The sequence below is a fragment of the Clytia hemisphaerica genome, unplaced genomic scaffold (genome assembly GCF_902728285.1).
Source record: "Clytia hemisphaerica strain Z4C2 unplaced genomic scaffold, Clytia hemisphaerica genome assembly, whole genome shotgun sequence".
NCBI classification, from domain to species: Eukaryota; Metazoa; Cnidaria; class Hydrozoa; order Leptothecata; family Clytiidae; genus Clytia; species Clytia hemisphaerica.
This window is the reverse complement of record NW_027103726.1, coordinates 1,020,991-1,031,263: the sequence shown is the minus strand read 5'-3', so window position 1 is coordinate 1,031,263 and position 10,273 is coordinate 1,020,991. Positions and strand designations below refer to the sequence as shown.

Here is a 10,273-nt window from a genome sequence, read left to right as displayed (position 1 = left end):
ACCATCTGATTTTAACAGATTTATAACCCATTTTGAGCTCTCAGAAACTAAGCGTATTTAAGCCTGAAAGGCTTGAACAGCAAATTGGATTCAATTCTTTTACTCTACTTTTTTTCTCAAAATACAATTATGATAGATGACACGACTGATGAAGAGGACGAATTTGAAAAAGAACAAGATGCTTTGAACAAAGAATTTAATGACATATACGACGATTTGTTTGCAAAAAAATCTCAAGGTAAAAAAGATCGCATATTTCGGTTAAAGATCTTTTTAGACTAGTTAATATAGTAAACTAATAAATACAAATTTGAAAAACGATGTAAATAATCTAGCTATGTCTTACTCGAACCTTTTCGAACTACTCACAATTTTTTGAACAATTACAAAATTTTCAATTAAAAATGGTTCAAATTCTACTTTTTCGAATGTTTCCATTCTCCGATTGTATCCGCAAAACATTTCGCAATACAAGAAAAGGTAGTGACGTAGGTGGTGGCCCTTTAGTTTTAGCTGTCTAAACGCAAGTAATAAATTTTTCGTACTACTCCTATAAATTTAGTGGAGATCGAAGAAGATGAAGAACTTGTTAACTTGGATGTGTACGCTGAAATCGAAGACACAAATGCAGAGAAAGAATGTTCAATATTTTCAGAAACAGATTCGGAATCGGATGAATCAGACATTGAAGATGGTGTTAAAAATGTAGCCTTTAGAAAAAAATCTTTTGAACCAGAGCACACGGACAATAACTTCCATGACAGGTATGATCGTAAAACAGTAGTTAGTCTAAATCAATCGAGCTGTAATAAGTCGAGGGAGGAAGTGATCTTCACATACTAAAATTTGGATCATCCCAAGGTGATTATCTAATAATTCGGTAATGTATAGTAATTCCATATCACTTTATTTTCAGGAGTGAGAGCAATGAACAAGGTTCATCAACAAGATTTACTAGTGACGCCAACGAAAATCAAAGTAAGTATGGGTCGATTTTTCAATTATAACAAGAAACTTGATAAATGTCTGAGAGGATTGAAATATCGTTCAAGAAAATGTTTTGTGTTTTAAATTTTTAGTACGCATCATCTTTATAATTTGATTGATTATAACAAGGATGTAGCTCAATTACTAAAACTTCAACATGTTTAGAAGGTCCATCCACGGTCTTAGCAAAAATATTCTTTCACAAAGTTTCCTTTCCTTTAGCTGGAGACTATATCGTACTGCGATCATCAACTTTGGAAGATACCTACAAAGAGATAAAATCATATGAAATAAATTCTGGCTTTAAATATTCAAAATATGAAAAAACAAAAGGCTTTGGAGGAGGTATCTACTTTACTATTTATCACGCATATAGAATAAAAAGTTTGATATATTATGAGATCTTTTGCGCCAGATAGGGAGCTAAGCAAACCTGTAGGAAAAAAAGACCAGAGGGGCTGTTTACTGGATAGAAGCTTTTCTTGTGAAAATAAAGACGTTTGTATTCTTGATAGTTAACTAAAGGTTATCTTTTTTTGAAGATGAAATCGATTTAAAGAAGAAACATAAAGTGTACTGGTCCATGAAAGGATCCTCTAAAAACGAAATCGTACCTTTCTCTGGAACTCCTTTTGTCATCAATGCTTCGTACAATTTGTTCTGTGCGCATGGGAAGGACTTCAACAAATCACATAAAGAGAAAAGAAAGCAAAAAAAAATAGAAGAGGTAAGAACATGACAAAAATGACAGAAATAGATAATTTAAAGGGGTGATTATCCCTTTTACTAATTGTTACGTAGAAGCATTTGTTGTAGCAAAATACAACACTACAATATCATTCACTGAAAAAATGACAAGTCAATCCTAATTTCAGGCCAACCAAGAACATCCTACCATGAAGAAATCTAGAAATTACATCCAAGATACAATGAAGACTGGTTGTCCGGCTCGGCTGACAATAAAAGATATTATATACTTTCCAGAATACAAGGTATATCACAATGAATCTCGTCTAGTTCATTATTGTCTGAGTGAAAAATGATGATATCGATTATTAATTCCGTACCCAAAACTTTTAATTATTAAATTCATATCATACTATTTTAGGTCGATCTTGAAGCATCAGATCACAAGAAAAAGCAAGTATCAAAGACGTTGAGAGGTTTACTTGAAGAAGGAGAATGTCCAGAGCTAGAAAGGTTGTTTGTAACCGAGATATCACACGAAAATAAACACGTTGGTCATTATGTTGGAGAGGTATAATATGTTCCATTCAACGTACATCGCGACGACAAAGAATATATAATGCGCCTCATTTTAAAAGGAAATCGGATTGAATATTGACAATAAAAAATATGCCTTCTTTCTTTTGTTTTATTTTAGCTTGGAGGCCTTTCGCAGCGTCTCGATCCGGATATCATCAAACAGATCGAATCATTAGCAAAGGATGGTATTCGAAGACCTGCTCAAGTAAAAACGCTCCTCGAGCTCTATGTAAAGAATGATCTGTTCAAGGGCAAGGAACTACCGAATGAGAATAACAGACGCTTCTACCCCAAAAAAAGTGACATAAGGGCCCACATAAATAAAGTGAAAATGAAAAACAGGTTCTCAAAAAATGACCAAGCCAATGTCATCGAACTCATAAAGAAATGGCGAGCTGAAAACCCAAACGAAAAGATTTTTTTTAGAAGCTACGGGGAAGGAGAGGGTGCTAAAATTTATAACGAAAATGCCGAGCTAATTGATGTGCTTACAAATCAGAAAGAACAAAGATTGCTATTTGTCCACCAAAATCCAAACGAAAAACGGTTAATGAAGCGGTACGGGAACGAGATCGGCCTATTAGACGCCACCCACAAAACCACAAAATATAGGCTACCGTTGTTCTTTGTTGCCACAAAAACAAATGTGGACTATCAAGTGATAGGCTCATTTGCTATCCAAGATGAGACGACAGAATCAATCCTCGAAGGACTTGCCAAATTAAAAGAATGGAATCCAGAATGGAACCCCAAAGTTATGATGGTGGATTATTGTCAAGAGGAAATAGATGCTTTGCAAGCCCTTTTTCCAGGTAATATTCACAATTCTAAGTTTTACATTCACGCGTTAGAAGTAAAATCACAAGTATAGAAAAAAGCTGTAAATAGAAGAAGAAATAATCGACCCTGTATACAAGTTTTTATTTGTTTTTCATTCTATTCACTTTACCTGTTACCTGTATACATGTGTATGAAAAATTGAGCATAACATAATGGTATTATGAAACTTAAGGATTTAATAATTTTAAAACTGGCAAAGAGTTTTGTTTCAATTTCTTTAGATACGATCATCTTACTATGCGATTTTCATCGAGAACAGGCTTGGGAACGGTGGCTGAGCAAAACGAAGCATGGAATGACTGGGAAAATGTATGGCAAGGAAGATGATGATGAGAATGATGGGAAGGGGTTGACAAAGAGGGATGTCGTTTTACAAATGCTTCGGCCGATAGCGAGTTCAGAAACAGAGGAGGAGATGAAGATTCGGATTGAAATTTTAAAATCAAGCGACATTTGGAATGATGAAGGTTCATCAAAGCTTCGAAGCTGGTTAGAGACTACCTGGTTCCCTTGTTGCAAGGTATTGAGTAAATTTCATTTAGAAGATTTGAACTGGCTTAGGTTGAAATTTAAGATCATGTGGTCATTTAGCATGGAAATTCTAAAGATCAATACACTTTTTAGTTTTTGTGTCTTGCACAATGTTAATGTGGTATTTGTTATGATATAGAATTTTATCTGCAGGAACTAACTTAGCTAATCCATTCATTTTTTAATTTTTTCTCAGAGATGGGTTTATTGTTACAGAAAGGACTTGTTGTCAATCGAAATTAATACCAACAATGGGGTTGAGCGAAAAAATAGAGATTTAAAATATGAATACCTTAAACAAGCCAATGACAAATCAGTTTCTGGTATGTTGACTACATTGACACGCAAATTTCTTCCTGAAAAATATAAAGAGTAAGTAACAGTTGTTGATAAACTATTTAAATAGGCATTGTCAATGCAGCTATCATAGAAAATGAATAGTAATTTCTTGTTCAGTTCTTAGTTTTTCCATTCATGGAAAAAAATCTTCAGCTGCCTAAATGGAAAGATCTTTGTAGGAATACCAAAGAATTTAAAACCTACTTTGAGTTGAATTATGTTTGCATGATTGATTAATTTCAACTTTTGTTTAAGGTACAAGGACAAAAATTTGGTATGTTCTTCCCTTCACCGAGGATATAGTAAATACATTCCCCAATATCTACATAACAGACCACGCTATCTTGTCCAACACTGTCGAAACAAACTGCTCATAGCAAATGTGTTGGATATCAATAAGACGAGGATTGAGGAGCAACAAAACATCTACAGGATTCAAAGTTTTGAAAATGATGTAACCTATTCAGTTGACCTTCGCAAACCACATTGTGATTGCTTTTCTTGGAGAAAAACAAAATTGCCATGTAAGCACATGTTCGCAATTATTTTACACACAAAGGAGACATGGGATACTTTTCCAAAGACCTACCGGGATTCAGTTTACATGACATTGGATGAGGCAGTTGTTGGAGATATAAAACGCTTGATTTCAAAAACGTCCACTTCAACACCGGTTGGCAAAAATGAAACTCCAGAACAGGAAGAAACTTTATCTTTTGATTCAGAGTCAGAGTTTGTTCAAGAACATCCAACAGTTGATTTGCCTAAAAGAATGAAGATATCAAGATCTAAATTTGGAGAATGCAGAGAGCACTTAAACGAAATCAAGTCACTGACATACTTGGTTACTGATGAAAGTGTAAGTACCAAAAAAATTGCAACCAATTGTAATTTTTTTTTTAAATTCACAACCTTTATTAGGCTGTGTGTCCCCTGGTAAAAAATAAGTTTCTTTGTCTCAAATAGTTTGAGACAACTGTGCTAGATTTGATTTACTACGGATGAAAAAAAATAAGCCATAGAAAATGAACATTTTTGAAAACTTTTACTTCCCATCACTCATTTGTTTTTCTCTGTCGCAAAAAAAAATCATTCCAAACATATAGACATATGCCTAGATTTATTTTTGTGAACAGGTATTTGCGATGAACAATTTTTTTTTCAGTGGACACTTAGCCTTCAGATTTCAGGTTTTGAAATATCATCCTAAATAGATTAAATATGTTTATTTAAGATTGCTGAAGATTTGGAAATAAAACTGAGAGAAATCAGAAACATGCTGAGATCAGTCGCTCCCAAGAGTTCTGGACTAGTTCATGAAGAAAAAAACCTTGTCACGTCCAAATGTAAATTTGAAGATCTTCCAAAAGAAAAACCCAAAAAACATGTTGCAGCAGGTAGAGTTGGTAAAGGAGCTGAAAAGAAACGTAAAGCAGCTATTTTAAATGTTGCACCAAAGAAGTCGAAGATTAAAAAGGTAAAATTGTTAATAAGGGGGGGGGGGGCGTACGGGTTTGACGGTGTGACGGTATTAACCCTTTTTTCTGTCGGTGTTTCGGTGTTTGAAGAAAAAAGTGACGGTATTTCGGTGTCAAACATGCCATGCGGTGACAAAATAAGGATTTTACCAAATTTTGCTGTCGGTGTTGACGGTAATCCAAAAAATATGCGTCGGTAATGCGGTGTCTGCGACCCCCGTACGCCCCCCTCTAATAAGACATTATCATAATAATATTGTTACATTATCAAATTTGAAATCAACAGCAGCCCTTGTACATTTCATAAATATCTACATAAAACCTGAAAACTTTTACCCGATGTGGTGTAGGCTTAATTACAACTTGAACAAGGAAAAACAGAAACATTTCAAATTTTTGCTTTTCTTCTTAATCAAGGTTGAAACGGAACTAATCGATTTAACAATACCATGCACCTATGATGTTCCACTTACAAATCAAAATGAACAAACACTCTTTATATCTGATGCCAAGCCAAAAAAAGCAAATGGTAAGGAATTATTCCTAAATCAAATTTTAACAGTTGAGGATACCCTGCCCTGAAATAGGAGTAATACCTCAATAAAGATATAAAACTGCATTTGTGGTATATACGTAAAACGAATTTCATCATCTGAAAATCATTTAAATATTTCCCCTTAAACAGCCTTTATTTTACAGTCACACTCATGAGATTTTCTGTATTTGCTTTTATAGAATGCCTTACTAGCAAAGAAAACAGTGAAGTTGGTATATCTCATTTTGAAGGTAAACAATAAAATAAAAGAGAACAGGGATTCAACGTTAAAGGGATTCAGGCATAAAAATATAATCTTAATCCAGATAATATAGCTATCTAAAAAAGTATTTGATAATTTAACTCAAGTCATTGCCAGTGATTCTATTTCAAAAATATCAATCTCCTAATTCTTGTACTGTACTTTTTCAAGACAGTTAAGATTTTAATAATTTTTAGCGTATTTTTATTAAAATTGAAACTTTTAACTGCCTTACTATCCTGCTATTTAGTAAATCTGAGAGCCTACCTTTTTAACTACAAGATCTTTTGTTCATAACCAAGTTGATAAAGTGATTAAAAAACAGACCCTGTATCCCTGTAATTTTAGATTTAACTGGTAATGTATCAGATGATTGTGTCATCACTCTCAACAAACCGGCACATGGAGTACCAAAAAAGACTAGGAAAATCAAATTGACAACTCGTGAAATTAACCTCATTCGTAATGATCAAATGCTTACTGATGAGTCAATCAATTTGGCTCAACAGTATCTCAAAAAGGAGTTTCCTCATCTTGGTGGTTTGTTTGATACAAGTTTGCTGAAATGGAACATGCAGGATGTGATTCCATCAAACAACCACTACCTCCAAATTGTCAATTTGGGTAATTTACATTGGGTATGTGTTTCATCACTATCATTGAAAGAAAAAACAGATAACCAATGTCATGCTATTTATGATAGTCTGGTTGGGGAAACACTTTCTGATGAGATCAAAAGTACAATTGCATCATTTTCTCACTGTGAAGAAGACAACATCAGGCTTGAAGTACAACCGGTCCAGCAACAAACCAATGGTGTTGATTGTGGGGTCTTTGCTATTGCTTTTGCTACATTGTTGGCTCATAACAAAGATCCTACAACAACTACATTTGATTTGCAAAGAATGAGGGAACATCTCATTTCTTGTCTCCAAAATGAGAAAATGACTTTGTTCCCAACAATCACAAAGAGGGTGCGAAAATGTAATAGAAAAAGACATATTGTACCCCTTTACTGTGAATGTCGAAAACCCTATTTCCCAGATAAAGACTCAATGGCCTTCTGTGATTCATGTCGTCAATGGTATCATTTTAAATGTGAAGGATTAAAAAAATCAAAAAGCCTTTCCAAATCAGTGGAATGGAAATGCAAAAAGTGTCAGAGGAAATGATATGAACTGAAATTTTAAAAGATATATTTTTACATCATTATTTTAAAAATGAAAAGTACTTTTAAAAGGATGAACGCTTTTTCATTTTGGTATTTTAGTCTTTGTGGCTCATTGTCATTACTTAATTCTAAAGCTCCCTCTCTCTGTACTCTGACGATATATGTGCTTTGTCATTCATATAATACACCGTTTAGGAGTCTTGCCTCCTCCACCGTGTTCCACCGTGAAAACGGTAGGTAAAAATGCACATTTTAGTACTGTGGAAGGTTAGAGGAATGTAAACATTGTCAATTTTTTTCTTTCCTTTAAAAAGAATGATTTATATATTTGAACATGATATAAATGATAATTTTATGGATCTCTCCTGAAAATTTCACAAAAATTCATCTAGAGAAAAGAAGTTATGATTAAAAGGAGTTCTTTACCTACTGTTTTTTTCTACTGAGTTTCCTTATTAAAACCAAATTTTTACCTACCTTTTTTTACGCTCTCCCCCGTAGTTTACCGCGATCGCTAAAATCAAAACAATGGAAAATTGTTTGGACGCGTGCGCAGTCGACACTACTAAACGGTGTATTGCTTCAAAAAATTAATATATATTATAAGGGGGGTATACAGTATTTAACATATATTTCTTTTCTTTAACTTAATTTTCATTTCCTTCCTTTTTTAAAACATATTTTAACCTCAGACCTAGAGTTCAACTGTTTTAACAGTTGAAAAAGCTAATTTTTATAACTTCTATATATGGACATGTTCATAAATGGTGAGTAAAATGGAGACATTTGAAAAATGGCAAAAATCAGCAAAAAGTGGATAATTTTGTAACAAATCAATTTTGAGATTCCAAATTTTGTGATAGGGTGACAATTATTGTTTAGCAGAACTTAGAAGTGGTTTCAGAAAAAAATATGTGTTCAAAGGCCTGCTATTGGTAAAAATGTACCAATTGTAACTTTTTTATCATTAATGAAATTCATTGTTGTTTGCATTGTTCAATTTTCTTCAAATGGTTAGTTTTATACATTAGAAAATAAAAAATCAATAAAGGGCAATAGTGTAACAGGGTCTACGGCTAAGAAAAAGATAAAATAGTAACAGTATTAGCAAATAGCAAAAATAGTACCTAAAGTCACTTTAATCATGTCAATCTTACCAAAAAATGCCCTCCTTTGGGCGAAATATTAATGAGGCTTATGACCTTTAAAAATATGTCTTTAATTTCCAAAAACGCTGCATTTGGGTAAAAATGTAACACCACAAACTTGTTTAGTACCGGAGAAGGTGTGCACTTGTTGTTGAAAGACCATTAAAGAAATTCAAATAGTGACAAGAAGGCTAGTTCTTTAATCTAAATTGACCCTAAGACCAATACCATGTCTTTTGTATTGTCATGTTTTTTTTGTCTGTTTTAAAGTGGTAAATCTGTAACAAACAGGGTGTCTATACTACAAGTTTAGACTCATGTTTGTTTGTACTCTTGAATTCCTGTTACATATTTATCAAATTGAGACTCTTTTGAAGACATGAAGGATCACTATTTCCGTTCATTGACCCTATGGCTAGTTAAAACCATCCAGTACCTATTTAAAAGTCAATAAAAACATGATAAATTTGTAACAAAACTGGGAAAAATTGCGAAAAAATAGCAATTTTGTTACTTTATTACCAATAAATGACCCAATACTGTTGACTTATTAACATGAAAACCAGTGCTTTAGTATGTTACTTTCCTTCTGAAGAAATAAAATTCATCTCTGAAACCTCTTTAATGTCAATCATGTAAAAATGTTGTAACATATATAAAAAAGATGCCAATATTATGAAAGAGTTAAATTTAATGTTACAAAATTACCCTTTTTAGGCCTTCTACAATTTAAAAAGATATATAAAGCACAATTCCAACCTATTTTGTCCAACAAACCACAAAAGAAAAATAATTTTACTTGGATTTTGTTTGGTTCAAGGGCTCTTAAAAGTATCAATTTCAAGGATTTAAAATGTTACTTTTTTATCAAATGAGCAGTCATTGATGCATGAAACTCAAAATGAAGGTCCGTGTATGTATAACCTGTGATGTGTAACATTTTCACATCTTTACAATATATATTTTATGAGTTATGGCCATTTTTATCATCTTATTTATTTCTTGCTTGTTACTTTTTTATCATTTCACTGACCCTGAAAGAAACCTTCATAGCTCCAATTTAATCAAGCCTCTTGTTGATACAAGATTATCTTAGGAAACCTCAGCTATATAGCTTAACCACTGCAGCAGCTAGGACCTCTGAAATTTTGTTACATTTTTATCATGAGTAAAATTGTAACAGTCATTTCAAATGTCTCCAAAAGGCCAATATTTACTCATCATTTATGAACATGTCCATATATGTTTTTTTATCATAGTGTTGTCTAGCTAGTTTGGTTTTTATATGGGAGTTTATATCTTTCATTATGTTTCTGCTGTATTTTCACAACAACAAAGCCGTTAAAGCTCATATGATTATTCTTCTATGCTTTATTTGTATTGTAGCAGTATACAAAATATGGTAACAGTTTTGACTTACATGTTCTGTGCTGTATTTATTTCCGTATTTATAGGAGTTTTAAAAGACTTACCTTACTGTTGATCAACCTTGCATTCAGTTCCTGTGATTCTTACATGTTCTGTACTATATTTATAGGAGTTTTAAAAGACTTACCTTACTGTTGACCAACCTTCATTCAGCTTCTGTGATTTCCTTCTTAGACCAGCGTTATAGACTTAGACTTCGGCTCTCACTCTACCATGTACTTTCACTTTCGATCGGGAGAATCGGGGAAATCCGATAAAAGCGAAAAATCCGATTCAACTTTTGACACC

General features: G+C 33.1%; 1 long non-coding RNA gene across 1 annotated transcript; it reads right to left on the bottom strand.

Annotated features, from left to right (window-relative positions):
- Positions 1-264: 264 nt before the first annotated feature.
- Positions 265-10,258, bottom strand: LOC136804725 (uncharacterized). The gene is made up of 4 exons (XR_010846295.1): positions 10,113-10,258; positions 3,917-3,980; positions 1,602-1,665; positions 265-1,252 (listed from the first exon to the last, which is right to left on the bottom strand). It is a non-coding gene; the product is annotated as an uncharacterized lncRNA (long non-coding RNA).
- Between the last annotated feature and the right edge of the window lie 15 nt (positions 10,259-10,273).